Raw genomic sequence first — 17,495 nt, forward strand, 5'->3', positions numbered from 1 at the left:
CCCTAAAGGATGCCCTGCAATTGTTGTTAAACTCATCAGATGAAACTACCCTTTTCAGCTAGCCCTTAGATTTGTCTAGCTAACAGTAAAATACTATAATAAATCGGTAACATATGTTGCCAGACAAGAATAAGTGATATAAATAAAGAGTCAAGAGACATAGCCCCTCAAGAACAATGTGAAAAGATTTATACTTTCAATGTATTAATCAATTAACATTGTAGAAGTAACTTGAAAGTGTCATACTGTTGTTTGTTTATATAATTCCTTATTTCTTCTTCTTCTTTTTTTCTTCAGATTGCATTTTAAACACAAATGTTCTCCGTGACTGCCTGCTTTGCAGCATTAGGGTAAGTCCCGTTTCTCCCGCACCTTAAAAAAATAAAAAGTCTAAAAATATCTACATCAGAAAGGCATTTTGTTAATTGTATGTTTTATGAAATAAACATAATGCTATTGAAAAAAGGGCCTTTGTTTATTTCAAGCAGATGAATATGTGAAATTGTGCCTATGCAAATAGAGCTACCAACAGGATAACCAACTCTTCTGTGGCAATGATAAGTCTCAAAAACTCATATAGTCCAGTTATTATCACCAGCATTTAAAATATAGAAAACAAAATCTGCTTGGAGAATTGACTGAATATTTTATTTAGCTTTTTTTAAAAAAAGGCATCCTTTGAAAAATGACATAATATAAATAATGTTACAAAGCAACAATATAATCAATCTGTAAACTAGAAGATAAATCAAGGATTTCATTAACTGCTGGTCGCCAGTTTAAATTGTAGTCTTGTCCATAATGTCTATCTATCTATGTATGTCCAAGTTATATTAAAAACCTTTAAATGGCTTTGTAATATCAGCTACATCTAGCTATTATAATAATTAATGATACTGTTTTATAAATCAATATATGTATTCTTGATAAATTCATATCCAGTTAATGGTGTAATTTAAATAAAAAATTAATGTAATAAAGGACATACAGGAATAGCAGGAAATCTTTAAAGGTTAAGAGGCAAATTTGTCTAATTTTTTTTTTTTTGTACCTGTTTTTGAAAAAATACATTGAAATTTAGCTGATATCAACCTTGGTCTTCTGATCACAATATTGCCATGATTTTTTAATATAGCTTCTGTTTGCTGTATGCATTGTATTTTTTCCATTCTAATGTAATAAACTATATCTCAGTTAAATTAGTAATTGTATCATAGGTTTATAATACTGTTGCAAAACTAAAACAAAAACATCACAGCAGGTTTTCAACATTCGGCCAGAAAATATTATAAAATATTGTTTGTCTTAATATTTTCTCCATTAATTACTCATTCCATATTTTTATTGCTATATGATTATTTTCCTTAAACTATGAAATGCCAAAAATATGAAAGATTAGAGCCAGCCATAAATGTATTTATAAGATTGTGGATACCCTGAATAATGTTTTAATGCAATAAAAATCGGCTCTCTATCTCCTGTTTTAAATACAGTTAATCCAGTTTATTCAGAAAACTCGTGTAAGTGACTAAAAAGAAAAGAGAGAGAGAGAGACTGGAAAATGGCTTTTTGTTTCTAGGTTGCATATTGGTGTGAAACTGCAGCCCAGTTCTTTTGATTTTATTTATAATCTGTAACCACAAAATGCATTTTAAAGAATAACAGGATTTAAAAACAATTAATATTGCCTATTACCATCAATTGTGATCTTAGATGTTGAAAACAAAACCCCACAACCTGTTTATGTATTGAATGTTTTATGAAGAGTATCCTTTGAAATTATGCAAAACATTAAGGTTTGCCATCAGCACTGACATGGTACAGAAGTGTAATTTTAATCCATTGAGATTTTTTTTTGACGTTTTTCTTAACATTGCTCTGCCTTATTTAGAATAGCAACAGCGATTCGTGCAGTTTCACTTGACACTGATGAGTATTTCAAAATGTTACACGGACAAGAAAAAAAAAAGAATTTGCTGCCAGTCACTATATTCAGCTTTATAAGCAATAGCTATTTGCTAAAAGTTTACATTTCAGATGAGCTTGAATTTAAAGATCCATTATCCTTTCCCTGGGCCTATGTTTTGAAATGAAGAGAGAAAATAGAGAGTACAATTATGATTGAGTGTTAACCTGTACTCTTGTACTGTAACATTTCCATTTAAAGTGTATTTTGTTTTTAGACAAAACCGGCAGCAAGAGATACACAGCCATTCCTAGGAGGCTTAATTTAAGCTTTATAGGATGAACATAAAATGCTAGGTTACAGTAACACTGAAATGTTACACATTTTAAATATCTTCATTTTAAAATCTGTGTTATTTTTCTCTCTTGGGATCACTAATATGACTCTCTCCAGACAAAGCAGGAGCATGCCACATTCTTTAAAATTATCTGCAAAGGAGATCACATTCCTAGGGGTGTTGGAGTCTTTTTATAACTAAGGATAACCTCTTAATAGTATCACGATTTTCAACTGGTTAAACAGGCGTCTTCAGAATATTTAACTGCAAACAAAGAGACTTCATTTAGGGGGAAACAGTTTTGAATGATTAGAAACATAAGTTTTTATCTACTGTCACATTGGTGTATCAATTATTCAAGCCCTTCTAAATTTGGTTGTCTGCTTTTAAAACATTGGTTGCACTTGCTTCATGGAAAGATCAAAGAATCTGATAATTTTGCTAAATTATTTGTTTGCACAGTATGGCTAAGAGTGAAACATTTTATTTGTCTGTGTTATGTTCATGTTTTAGTCAAATTCAGTGGATTTATTCAACACCTACATTAAACCTCAGCAATGAGATTTGAACCAAATTATTATTAGAACATGCATCAATGTAAATAGATGTATGACTCAGCTATGCACAGCATGCTATCATCTGCAGATATTTATGTGGACAAAGCCACATTGTTAAAGTCAATAAAATTATGCAATAGTGACTTGTTTGGAGGCTGTGCTGATCAGATAATGACTAGCTAAAGGAGTGAAGAGCCCAGGGTAAAGCAGAAGGTGTTTAATGCTCTAGCTGGTCATTACCTGATTGGTAGAGACCAATAAGGAAGTAATTATTGCCATTATAAAATAAGTTAAAGATATAGTGTTAATGATTTTTTGTATGTGGTAGGACACGAAGTGTTTATGAAACTAAATTCAGAACATCCTCACAGTGTTTATAACTGAACCGTTCCGTTAGTATGAGCTCACGACTGTGCTGTGATGGTGAAAATGCTTGTTTATTTCTCAGTAACGGCATGATCTGATTGGTAGACAGCCTGTCAGGTATGGACTTCCTTCCCACCTCACTTCCCACACACCCAAGTCAATAAAGTCACAGGATTCAGGGACAGAATTTTAAAATGCCAGCATTTTTTTTTAAATATACAAATTGGTAAGTAGTGTTGGCTCTTAAGTTCTCCTGGAACCTTGTTATAACGGATCTTCCATGGCGGAAAACAAATTGAACTTATCTTAGTAGACACTGAAGCTCCTTCTCTAGAGGAAATAGTATTTCTAGGTAAAAAAAAAATTCAGATTATAATGTAATAGTTATAGTTACTCTAGCATAAGGCCACATAGCTGACTTAAGGAGCTGGAGGTTTGCACTTTTCAATTTACTGTTCAATTTGGATATCCTCTATTGTTTCAGCATTTGACTTATAGTTATAAAAAGATTTTTTTAAAAAGTTAATCAGGAGAACAGTTTAAAGAAAAAAATCAATTTACTTAAAAAAAAAAAAAAAGCAGTCATTTCCCCTTATAATTGTGAAGGTGAATTTAGTCTCAAACCATTGTCTCTGTGTGTATTCCTTAATCAGAAAGCAAATTTCAACAGCCTTTTGTGAGACCCCCACCCTCCAAAAACATATGTAGCAATAGCAATACGAAATGTATGCCAATTTTACAACTCTCATATAAAGCTAGGCAATTTCGGACCAAAAAACCCCGCGCCAAACAAAAGATGTGTAAGCGATTTCATTTATTTTGATAATCCTCCTCCTGCACCAGAGCATTTTGCTGTCTTTGTCAAAGTGAATGACAACAATTTGGCCAACTCTCTCTGAGCTGCACTCAACAGTGACAGGCAAATTATCAGAGGCCCTGCACTCCTTATTATCAGAGGAGAAGTCATCAGGAGGACGCGTGGAGAATCCCTCTCCCCTGTCACTATTTGTCAGTGGGACAAGGGCCACTGCTATGGGTAGCTGACAGGTAATTTCAACAATAACAATTACTCCTATTACTGGTGTCATAAACAATTCGCCCAAGGCATGACAATAGCAAAGCTTTATAATTCAATGCCATATAAATAAATGCCAGCAGGTAACAAGTAATTTAGCTCCAATCAAGCTTTGGCCCTGGCATTAATATTGTTATTGCAAGAAAATGGAAAATTGAAAAAATTCAATATGTTAATGAATTAAGCGAGGGTCAAAGGCTAAGCCAGGGAGGAGGTATAGTGGGAGGTCAGAGAAGAAGAAGAGGGGACTAGAAAAAAAGAAGCCAAAAATCATCATTTCAGATTCAGCACAATACTCATGTTTGTACAATATTATAATCACTTTTTGATATGAAGGGGCGCAACGCCGTCTTGCTATTTTATGATTTAGGCCCTGTGAAAAGGTAAACAGGAATGTGAATTCCATTCCCTGATCTCAAGTTTCCATCACAAAGCGGAATACAATGCACATTAAAAATCATTAGATTTGTTTAATTATTTCGTTATAAAAATAATCATCTCTCAGAAGCTACACAAGTAATATATTTAGAAAAGATCAAACCATTTTAGCGTATGCCCCTTTTCCTTTTGGATACAGGTTTTACTAGCCCAACTAAATTTATTCTTATTCCTTAGGAAGGAGTATAGTAAGACGTATTTTTCTAGTAGGCCACAATTCCACCAAAACCAAAAAAAGTCCAGTATCCCTAAATACCACTTCTTGATAAGACCAATTTGCAATTTTACTGTTTGTCCAGCAAGACAATGTGGCATCAGTCTGACAGCAGTAAAAGAATTTGAAAATCTCTAATTAGGAGAGCTGCGGAGCAATTAACGCATGTCAAATTTCACTTCATCAAGTGCCACTCTAATTTTCCCACTAAAAATTAATGGACTTTTTTTGTATGTGCATGTCCCCTCAAGGCAATGTTGATTCAAATCTGCTCAAGATGCAGTGTTGCACAGCTAAGCATCTTCTTGATTACAATCCGCCACACTTCTAACTGCTTTCATTCTCACTGCCACAGATACTTTGTCAACAGTCAAATTACGCCATGCTGATAACAATGCATAATGGTGTTCCTCAAAGGAGGTTCCTGTCATGGAACAGCGTTTCATAAAAATGTACCATTTTCTTCTCCAGGAAATATATCTGGCTAAAAATGATGTTTTAGTGGTTTCTGCATGGGTTACAATGTAATTCCCACCCACCCATCCCCAACTATAATTTATTTATTTTTGAGATCATATGAAAATACTACAGGGAACTGTTTGAGGAGCAATACAGAATGGAAAATATTTACAGTCAGTGTTTGTGCAGACACTGCTTCCTGCTTTACTCCACAACATTTTCAATAACAATATCCTCCCCTTCTCATGCCAGTGGGTTTTTTTGTTTTGTTTGCAAAATCTTACAGTCTTCACACAAGCAGAAGTCCTCCTGACGTCAATGGGAATTTTGCCTGAGTGAGGACGGCAGGACTTGGCCCAGGGTCTACAAACACATTGGAAGCGTCTCTTTTAACAGACAGTATTTAGATTCCAAGAGGAGTTTGTTTAACACGCACATGTGCCAGAATCCTCAAAACATCACAGAGTACACAAGACAAATTGCCTTTTTGTCAGAATGGCATATGTGTCAGGAAAAAGAGTTGCTTCATCTGAACAGTTTTTTAATTTTTTTCTTGTCTTCATTTTTTCTTCTTGAAGATCAATATCCTTAAGCTGTTGGTAGAGAAGTGTGTAAGGGGATGGAAAATATTTTCAGTGATTAAAAGGTGAATTTGTGAGGATAAAATGCTCTGGGAATGTTTCAGATTTTCATTTTCAGAAGTACAAAATAGCTCCCTTCCCACAAAACCAGACCAATATTAAAATTAATGTATCTGTATATTTCCTAGAATTATTTGATTTACTCTTGTTAATACAGAACTGGTGTCTCAATCGCTTTGTTAAAATATATATACTAAGTGGTAAATATAATTTCCTTCCATCGTTTTAGCTATTATTATTTACATTTTCATGCTGAATTAATGGGACCAAGTTCTCTGTTGCCGTAACTCAGTTGACCTGAATGGAGTTATGCCAGCAGAGAATCTGGGCTGTGTTCTATGTAGTATAGCTTATATAGCTACCCCTTCCCCTTCAGTTTCAACCTTGTTGTAACTAAGCGTATTCTTGACAACATTGTTATATAGTCAACAGATGTGTCACAGAAATTCAAAACTGGGGGCTTTCTGTTACCAAAGTCTATATCCCCCCCGCTTTTTTTTTATTGTGTCATCTAGTTAACAAAAAGCCAGAGAGATTCCTTTAAAATTAAAATAATGACAATGCACAAAAACCTACTGTTGAAACATCCAGAGCTTGCAGAGAGGCCTGCTGGAAGTTGCGCAATCATACTTATATTCATGTAAGTGTATTTTCTTCCTAAATATTATTTCACAAGCTTTAAAAATTATGCTGCTTTTTGAGAAAACATAGACCATCTACTGTGTATCGGAGATCTACAATGATCTTGTCATTCAAATAATAAGCAGAACTGTAAATTAAAAAAAAAAAAAGAGAGAGAAGAAAAATGTGATTATATGATATAATCCTCCAGTAATCAATTTTACCTACACTATCTTGCTTTTGTTTTTAAAACGCTAAATAAACAATACATAATGCATTCCTCGTCAGCCAAAACCATGAGGGCTCTGTGCTCAAATAACAGGAAACATATTCAATTTTCCTAACAGAAGACAGTTCATTAAGCTGTGCCACATCAAATAAAACTTTAATTTCTCCAGCATCAGAGTCGCAATGAAAGCAATTGAGGAAGATGAGCCATATGGTACTTCTATCAGCAAACACATATTGCTCATTCCCCCAAAGTTTTCTAATTCTGCTCCCCAGACCTGTGTAATATAGATAATGTGCTCTGAGAGCAGCAACCATGAGCTATCTGGTGTACACTTCTAATACTGTATTTAATGGGAAATAATGAATCATAAAAGCCTGCAGAAGACGGCTTTTGCTAACCTAAATCTCAGCTGTAATTTCATTGTTCTGTGCCTAAGATGCTGTTTGCCCTTTCCAAACAACAGCAGTTGAACGTAATTATGCTGCTTCGAACCTGGGCTTGAGGAGAAAACCTTCATAACATAACTAAGTTTCTGTTAACTCTTGAAATTCTGAACTTGATGCAACTCTAATTCCTACAGGAGACGTTTGTATGATATTTTAGGTTCATAAAATTATATATAAATATTTTTTTCTCGTGGACAGCTACAAAAATTAAGTTTAATACTCCCTAATCTGGCCCTAAAATGCAACAGGAGAGATCTACTAAAAATTAGGAAATCTGCTTGACATTGGGAAATCTGGTATAACATCCGTAAGTGTCAAAGCCGTGTAAGTGAACACAATAAAAGATTAATATTTCTGGGTTTTTACTTTTTGTCAGTTACAAAAACTGGAGTTAAAGTGTTGACTAAAAACTGAACTAACCCATTTAAACTTCATAATGTTTATACTTTTCTTATAAATTCGTAATGATCTATTTACTTAAATTAGCAGGCCAGTATTAAAATAGTATTGGTACAGTATATTGTCTTGTATTTTTTCCTCATCTCCTTATTAAGTAAATGTATGTGCATGAAAGGATAAGTTTATTTTTAAAGATGTCTATAGATAAAAATATGTATTAAAGTTTATTGACTCAATACAGTTGAAGATAAATATATGTTATTTTGATATGACCTAAAACTTGGACAATTTCTTAAACTCATCTGAAGTAGCTTCCCCCTCAAAATACAGGACTAATTTAAAACATTGTCTAGATAGGCTACTTATACATATTGAAAATATATTTTAAGTGGCTGTGTTTGTTCTGGCAATATATGAACCAAAACCAATTAAATTAAAAAGGGAGACTTTTAAAAGTTAGAGATTGCCTTTTAAAAGCTTATTAAAATCAGCATGTTACATGTCTGTCTTTGAATTAGCTTTACAGACTTGATTGCCTTCATTAAAGCTGACTGTTTGGGCGCTGCTCCGTGAATGTTCAAGAGTCTGCATCTCGCGCCCCCCCGCCCAAAGCTGATTCTCACTACTTGTCAGTGTGTATTGTCTCCCAATAGAATTTAAAAGAACCTGTATTTTACAGAAGAAAAACTCACCCCATATGAAATATTACCACAAAACATTGTCATTAACACAAGAAAAAAGACCAACAGGTAAAATAACTACATTAAGATCTAAGACAAATAATAATAATCAAATAATAATAATAAATAATAATATTATAATAATAATTAATACTGACCCCACATTGATTATATTTCATGAATGCCTTAAAACAAATGTTTAAACAGTTTTTTGAAACAGTGCAGAAAACCTCTGCATGCTCCGATGGGTTACAATAACAATGGTCTATTGCAATGTAAAACAAGCTGGAGGATAAAAAGGTGCTTTTTGTTACCATTTTATCAAAGCTGTTCATCTTCTAGCTGCAGGCAGCATTTTGCAGGAATTGCAGATATTTCTCTGTCCAGGCTCCTTTGTTTGTGCATCTCATTTGCATATATTTATCTCCAGCTGAGGGTGCTTTCAGCTCATTAGGGCCACCCCCCTCACATTATTTCATAAGCCAGCTGCTAGGAGGGATTTCACCTGTGGTGACTGAGAAAAGAGGGGTGAAAAACCAAATTCTTCATAAAAAGGAAATCTTCTGACTCTCTTCCCCTATAAATGGGCACCATTTGTGTTAAACAGCCTCTTGTCATGATAGATGCCTCCAGGGGTCAGGGGTTAAAGTTGATTTGAAGGTCAGCAGTAAAACAACAGACAAACCAGACGCCAAACTGGTTCCTTAGCTGTCGGTGGGAGCAGTGGTACAACCAGGTCTTGAACCTTTTTCAACCTCTAATAAAACAGGGGAAGAATTTGAAGTGGATCAACCAGGCCCCTGAGGAAGCCGCACAGAAAAACACAAATAATATCAATATCAAGCAGCAACAGGAAACAATGGGCTAGCTCTCAGTGCTACATGCATGCTTCTATTGTTTCAAGAGCTAGGGAATTAATTCCACTTATTTATTTAAGGCGTGTCAACTCACTGCCTAAACCTGTTTCAGTGTCAAGATGAATAAAACTTTTATGGCTCATAAAATAGAGCCATTCATCTCAATGTTCTTTGTGGTGCCTTTTTTTTTTCTGGCAGACTGAGCTAGGCCTCTGCTTCAAATGGTTACATCCAAACATACTGTTGCTATGAACTGCACCTTATTAGAAAAGAAAATTATTTGATTGGCAAATGGGTAATCAGCAGAACCAATAAAAAAAAAAGTATTTTAGCAGCCTTGTAATAGCGCCCCCAAATTCTCATAGATACTTTTTACTCACCTGAATCCACTTCCAGTATGACTTCTTTCCACAGAAAAAATGATTTTATCCTAAAATAGCAAAAGAAAAAGATAGCACAAAATAGCACAGTAAGAAATCACTTTAATATTATATTATCTACCTGTCTTCATGCTAGTCATCACCTATGTCTCCTAAATAAGCAGTTTTCATTCAGTTTCTATTAATGCTAAATTTCTTATGTAATTCTCATAGACTAACCTATTGTTTTTTGCATTGAGTCTTGCAGTCCAAGTGTAATTAAAAATATAAAACTCTCTTCATCTGATCAATTTTGTATTATTGTCATCACAATACAGTTGTATTTTATTATACTTTCAATTTGCGTACTTACTGATGAATTATTAGTAATACATACTAATCAGATGAGGCCATCTCAAACAGCTAAGCCTGAACTAACTTCTATGATTCATTACACATGGCAAATGTTTGTTCAGAGTCAAAAAACCAACATAAAACCTACAATGAAATCATGTCATCTATGGAGTTTTGGACCCACAGGTAACTAAATACAATAAAGTGTGCTTTTTATTAAAAACAACCCTCCCCACTTACCCCCATTACTTATATTTCATGACTGGTCTAAAACCAAATGTTCAAATAGAAGTTGGAAATGATGCATAAAATCTCAGCATGTTCTGATAGGTTATAGAGTTTGTGGTTTATTGCAATGTAAAACAAGCTGGAGGAAGAGAAGGTGGTTTTGTTTACCATTTTCATCAAAGCTGTTCATCATGTTGATATACTTATACTATATTGTGACCTTACGTATGTTGCATTTAATTTAATTAATTTATTTATTTTCCAGATTGTTGCCACTTTTGCTACTTAACATCCAAGATGTCAAGTAATTCCCAGGGTTCATTTGTAATATAAGGCTAATCTGAACTGAATTTCTACCTACAAGCCATCTGATAAATGCAAACTAAGAAATATAATCAAGTAATTTTTTTACTTAATCTGAGGCAATTACCTGAATAAATATAGACTAAGAGATTTGCCTACTCAAACTGTAATTATACTTCTGTTTAACCCAAAGGTTGCACAGTTCTGATGAAAATGCTTTTGAGATTTATAAGTTTTGTTCATCTCCTTATTTCATTTTGTCCCAGAAAGCATTGTACAATCATCTGTATAACTTGCCATTTTTTCCTGATATCAAGTATTGAAAACACCCAGAACCTAACACAGATATACACAATTTACTCCTCCCAAAATCTTTATCCATGTTTTTCATTTTTCTTTTTCTGAAATCTAATCACTAATTCCTTTGCTTGACCAAATAGTTAAAAATGTTAAGTGCTAGCAATGCCTCCTACCTCCCCCTCATATCTGTCTCTGTTTATGGAACGGGCCCTGGTTTCCTCCTTCTCTTGTTCAGCTCTAGGTCTTCAGGTCAGGAGACTGTAAATACACACAGCACTGCCCCAACCCATAAATCTGAGCAAAGGGCAGGCTTATATATTCAGATAAGCAATGTGGAAAAGAGAGAGAGAGAGAACAAACAGACTCTGTGGTGAAGCAGGCATTTTCCTAGAAACCAAAAATTAAATGCCAACAAACCTTTAGAGTAACCTCCTTTGGAGGGGAGGAGGGCGGGGGGGGAAGGGGAAATCTCTTGTTACTTCCTATTATTTGCCTTTAAAAGCTGAATCTGGAATGTTCACCCTCTTTTCTCCCCATTGTTTATTTACAAATCATTACAAAATGCATTTTATTACCTTTGAGGCAATGAAACTAAACAAGAGATTTCTATTACTTTATAACACGAGTTTCCCTCTTCAAGAGCTTTGTTGGGGTTTTCTTTTGTCATTTTTATTCCCAGCGCCTCAGATGCTTTCAAGGAAACTGCCCCCCAGTTATTGCTTCTCAGTACCAAGGTCTTAGGGTAAATAACATTGTTGATACTCACCTCACCAATTTTCAAGAATTATTGCTGCAGCAAATGGGAACAGCACTAATATATGCAAAGTGATAAATGGATTGCTACATACCTTTCAGCCTGTGTGGCCTCTAGTTATCCTAAGACTATCCAAATCTTTTGGGGATGGGGGTTGGGGTGGGCTTTGGAACTGAGCATGACTGAGACACTTTGTGCTCTGTGTAAGATTTTTGTTCCCCTCCTGACCAGATGAGTAGATAATCTCTAATGCTGAGATCAAGCCAGACATGAAGATCCAGCAAGAACCGCAAACAAGCACAAAGAAGTCATCTAGTTCAATGAAGGCACTTTCTGACATCTTCCTGCCCCTTTCACATGCTGATTTGCCCAGCTTTGCTTGTGCAAGGAAAGCTGAACTGACTAACATCTTGCCTATACCATAAAGAGCGACAGAATCGTATAGAACTACACAACATGTAGAACTTCTTCACTCTGCTATAGCTGACCTTTCCCCACTCCACTCACAGGCTGCTCTCTGCCTCTCTGTTATCTGGTGTAAATGGGCCCTGTTGTTCGAGGGCTTTCCTTTTTCACTTTTGTTCAGGTGAGGCGTAACATACTACAGATGTAAGAACTATAGAAGCCATTACACTCAGCGGCCTTCCCTTCTCGAGTTGGAAGAGAAGTGAAAACTTCAAGTTAGTTGACAGGCCTCTCCAGAAAACCATGCCAAGGAGAGCAATTATTTTCAAGTCCATTTCCCTCTCTCCCCCAGCTTTCCCCAGTGACATAAAACAAATGTAAATCAAATGTCTGTGGTGCTGGTGAACAGCAGGATTAAAGGTTTTCACTAATATGTGAACTAGAAAGCAAGAATTTTTTTTCCTGTGCTCATGACATTGAATTCTCTGTGAATTTTCCTCACCAAAACTGAATTAGTAAATTGTAGTGGCAGTGAAGGTTTTGTCAGCATTTCTGTTATAAACCTGCATTTTCAGGGACATTATAACATTTCCAGGATTGAAACCTTCCCTAAAAGAAATCTCAGTGCAAGAATGTCCAGTGTTTCTATAGCTCAAAAAAGGGTATTTTAAAAAAGGGAAATTGTGCATCTCTTTAATTTATGATGTCGTTTTTTTCCTTTTTATTTAAAACAAATGTCAAAATCAAATTATTCATATAACATGAGTCATGGTGAAAAATCTACTGAATGTGCAGTAATTAAAAACAAATCAAAACATTTAAATGCTGATCCACCTCAGGGGTTGTATAGAAGCATTTTAAAATATTCTAAATATCTATTAAGATGCTTTGGTCATTAATGAAAATTTTCTATTGCCTATAGACAATATTTACTAGGTCAGAGATCAGCAACGTTTGGCCCGCGGCCCACCAGGGTAAGCACGCTGGTGGGCTGGGCTGGTTTGTTTACCTGCCGCGTCTGCAGGTTCGGCCAATAGTGGCTCCCACTGGCCATGGTTCGCCACTCCAGGCCAATGGGGGCGGCGAGAAGCCGCAGCCAGCACATCCCTCGGTCCGCGCCTCTTCCTGCAGCCCCCATTGGCCTGGAGCGGCTAACTGTGGCCAGTGGGAGCTGTGATCGGCCAAACCTGCGGACGCGGCAGATAAACAAACTGACCCGGCCTGCCAGGGCGCTTACCCTGGTGGGCTGCGGGCCAAAGGTTGCCGATTCCTGTACTAGGTTGATAAACAGTTTAGGATGTAATCAACTAATCTTTTTTTAAACCTCTCTGATGTACCCTGAAAAATGACTAGGTCGGTATTCCACCTTTTCAAAAGTCCCTGACTACGGCATTATCCACCCCAAATCAGCCATGAAGAGAAGGCTCTGCACAAGATTCAGTTCTTTTTTCATGGAGCTGGGAATCCGCCACTCATGTGGTATCTCTCTCCCCACGCTTCTCATCTGCCACCCAGTCCCAGGCTCTATAGAACCCTCTGTGGGACCAGAGATTCATGGCAGGAGCTGGGCTTAATGCAATTCGGGGCTGAATTAAGTGTAATGCGCCCCCTCCCACTGAAATAGGGTACTCACACCAGCTCCGCAGCTTGACAGGAGCCAAAAGAAGGGCCAAGAGTTCGCAGAGCTGGTGCAGAAGAAATCTGTGCAGAGCTGTCTTGCTGCAGAAACTTTTCCCGCAGGCGATGCTAGTGCTTTTCCTGCTGGAGTTGGCTAACAGGGCCTATGGACTTCATTGATGTCAATGGGTCCAGTAAAACGTGAGGTAGCTGGAACCTTCAGGTAAGCATTTCCCATTAGGATGTGTTCTCTCATACAAGGGGCCGTGTTGTGCCATTGATTTTTGAGCAGATTGAATAAAATCTGTTCAGGTTTTGCTGAAAAATATTATTGGCATGATATAGTCTGTGGTTTCTGCTACAATGTAAAATACAGTTTTAGGCCCCAGTCCTGCAACTTTATCTGTGTGGGTCCCCTGCCCCCAAGGACTCTCCATGGGTCCTATATGGATGCAGGTGCTGGATTGGGCCCTTAGTATAATATCTTTCACAAAGAATGTTTTCCAAAACACTTCAGTAAGTTATACAGAGAATTAAATTAAAAAAAATAAAGTGTGTGTGTGTGTGTGTGTGTGTGTGTGTGTGTGTGTGTGTGTGTGTGTGAAAGAGAGAGAGAGAGAGAGAGAGAGAGATGAAGACACAAAGGAGAAACAATACAGTTTCAGCAGAAATTTGCAATGAGCTGGAAAGTTGCTGAAGAGATAAGATAAAGGGAAGGTGTCCTAAACTACTGCAGCTGCAGAGGAGAAGGCTCTCAAAATAAAGACTATCATATGTGGTGGGCCAGAGCTACAGAGCATGGCTGAGAATAGACACTGTCCATAAGACAGGCTGGAATAAGCCTGCAAAGGTTTTTTAAAATAAAGAGGGCAGTTTTGTGAATGGGGAGTCACTTGAGTTGTGTATGTTTGATGCCAAGTGCCAGGATTCTGCACATGATAGCAGCCGGAAAGCTACAGAGAAGGGAGTTGCTGTAGCCAAAGTGAGAGGAGATGAAGGCACAGGTGAGGATTTTGGCAGAGGGGAATCAAGGCGGAGGCATATGCTGGCAACATTGATAAGGTGGCAATAGTATGTGCACAACAAGATGTGGACTGTGTGAGATCCATAGTTACCAAGGTCTTCAAAGAAGGGACTAGCATTTTATTCCTTTGTGTGAGGCAACTAGATGCTTAAAAATAAATAACAGTATACGAACTAAGGTGGGAGGAGAAGGAACTTACAGAATGAAAGATCACACCAAGGTTCTGAGCAGCAGTGGGGACAAAGGATCAGAGAGAAAAGATAGTATGGTGTTTGAGAATGCTCCTTTTGAGCAAGGCAAACACCTTCTGTCTGCAAAAAAACCAAAAAACAACAAACAAACAAAAAAACCAGTGAGTTCTTAACTACCCGCACTAGCTAACTCAGGTTAAGATAGCCATGAAGACACAGCAACTCAGCTTTTAACTCGGGTTAGCCACTCAAGTTCAACCCTGGGCTTCGCTCCAAGCTTTAACTCGAGCTGCTAACCCAAGTTAAAAGCTGAGTTGCTGTGTCTTCACGGCTATCTTAACCTGAGTTAGTTAATGCGGGTTAGCTAAGGCAAGTTAAAAATACACCTTTTTTTTTTTTTTATAGTGAAGAAGATGTACCCTCTCAGGCATTTAGCTGAAGGCAGCTGAAATGAAGTCACATATTCAAGTGAGGCAGAGCAGGTGCATTGGGAGGAGTTCTGAAAAGGGTCAAAAACATATTCTGCTGAATACCACCAGTATAAAAGAGAACTATTTTAACCCATGTTAGTATCACTTATTGATTTATAATTAGATAATTTAAATGCAAAAATATTCTTAACTCTCTTATGTATATACACACAATACACACACATGCACGTGTGTGCAATTTGTCACAAATTAAAAAAAAAGCATTTATGCAGATGATTGTAATGCATTCATAGGTATGGGCTACAAACTTCCCCAGAAAATTGTCACAAACAAGATGACACACAAAGTTTTGGAGGTTTAATTTAGTTAAGCATTCAGATGTTCCAGTACTTCTCCAAACCCTACTGAATTTTATCAGCACTCTTTTGAACTCTAGAAACAGAGCCAGAAATGCTGGCAGGCTGCTTTTCTTGTGAGATTTCTGCCATTTCTTGGTTTAACCCAGGTTTGAAATACTGTGAGAATAGCGTTTCTTGTGGTATTTCAGCTTTCAGCCCTAATCAAAACTAGGATGGTGAAAGCTGAAATTGTCAAACACACTAAAGTATTACTCCTTCAGAAAGTGCATGAGTTCAGTGATGTGTTGCCTCTGTCTGTGCTTGACGGTCCCCTAAATGCCATGCACCTGCCTCGATGGGTGGAAAACTCAATTGGGCTGGTGGTGAATGGGACAGCCCCACTGGAAAGAGGGAGGAGAACACACAGGAGAGATACAGGGTTGACCCCTCCCCTTCCAGAGTCTCTAGCTATTCGTTGGCCAGCCAGGGGACAAAGGGAGTTGACTGATCCTTTGTTCTCCCCTTCCATTAATTGAAACCTCAGCCCAGGCTCTGTGGAGCCTCTTTTTGTAACACAGCTAAAAATAAAATAAAATAAAATAAAAGGAGCCCAATCCTGAAAAGCTTTCTGCCAATCAGGGTTCCTATTTATTCCACTGAAAGTTCTCCAAGTAGGGATCTTTGCAAAATCAAGTCAATTTTTTTTTAAACCCTACAAAATAAAAATGTTAGGGCAGTTTTTATTTTATCCAGACTAGTTCATAGATTCATAGATTCTAGGACTGGAAGGGACCTCGAGAGGTCATCGAGTCCAGTCCCCTGCCTGCATGGCAGGACGTAAACCCCACGTAAATCCACATGTTATTCTAGACTGCTGGATTTACATTTGGAGCTGAAAGACTGACAGCTGAAAGACTGAGAACAAGTGATTTGTACCTCAGACACAATCATCTATAACATTTTAAAACATCTACTTTGGGTAACAACAAAATAGAAATAGCACTATTAAGAATGTTAACTAGAGCTGAGGGCATACTGCAAAAAATGTTCTGTGAATATTTGCTTGGGTTTTTAAATGAATTAACTTCAACCATATTCATACACTTTTCGTGTTGCTTCTTGCAAGCATTGGAGAGTGAGTTTATTGACCCTGATTTTCACAGAAAATGAATTTCTAAGTTGCATGTGAGAGTACTCTCATAAACCACACTTTAAAGATGCACACAAAAGTATATGGAGTAGAAGTGCTTCCACACTCCTTCAATCAGAGAACAGAAGAATATCATCTGACCAGTAATAACTAAGCAACACAGCTCAAGTAGCAAATATTGAAAACTTGCAGGAAATTGTTGATGGTCAATCCATAGAGTAATAAATAAATTCACAGAAATCACAATCTGGTCATTGATATTCTGTGAGCAAAAATATATATTTGTTAATGACCAAAACACTGATAGCTATAATCCTGAGATATAGATTTGGGGCCCAATCTTATTTTGACTAAAGTCACTGGCAAAACACCAGTTTTGAGCAAGTTAGACATCAGTTAGAGCAAGTCTGACTTTTTGTTTTGTTGGTGCACTAGTATCAATAATAACACTATTCGTTTCTTCTAGTTTGCTTTTCAAATACCTTTAAGTTCCATTTGCCACCATGTTTTAAGGACATTCTACCAAAACATGAATGAAAACCGCCATTTTGAAATTTTTATACATATCCCAAGCTGATAGCTGTTTTGCATGTCTTAATATCTAGTGTTTTAATCTGAATTTCCCACCCCCTTCCCTCAGATACTGTCTCTGAAATGCATACAGGCTTGCTTCGTGTGATTTTAGTGCTGAACTTAGGAGATAGGAAAGATTATTTTTAATTATATTACTTATTTATTGTACCATAATATATTTATATGTACCTTCTGCTACAGCAGCAGTAAGCTGTTTTCTAAAGCCATTATCTGAGTGCT

General features: G+C 36.7%; 1 long non-coding RNA gene across 2 annotated transcripts; it reads right to left on the minus strand.

Annotated features, from left to right (window-relative positions):
- Nucleotides 1-283: 283 nt before the first annotated feature.
- On the minus strand, nt 284-11,149 carry LOC117874282. Of its 2 annotated transcripts, XR_004644933.1 has the most exons (4): nt 10,946-11,140; nt 9,609-9,658; nt 8,686-9,128; nt 284-372 (listed from the first exon to the last, which is right to left on the minus strand). It is a non-coding gene; the product is annotated as an uncharacterized LOC117874282 (long non-coding RNA). The 2 variants fall into 2 exon arrangements; XR_004644932.1 differs by having other exon boundaries at nt 8,686-9,658; nt 10,946-11,149.
- Nucleotides 11,150-17,495: the final 6,346 nt, after the last annotated feature.

Source organism: Trachemys scripta, chromosome 3 (assembly GCF_013100865.1).
Source record: "Trachemys scripta elegans isolate TJP31775 chromosome 3, CAS_Tse_1.0, whole genome shotgun sequence".
Lineage (NCBI taxonomy): Eukaryota > Metazoa > Chordata > Testudines > Emydidae > Trachemys > Trachemys scripta.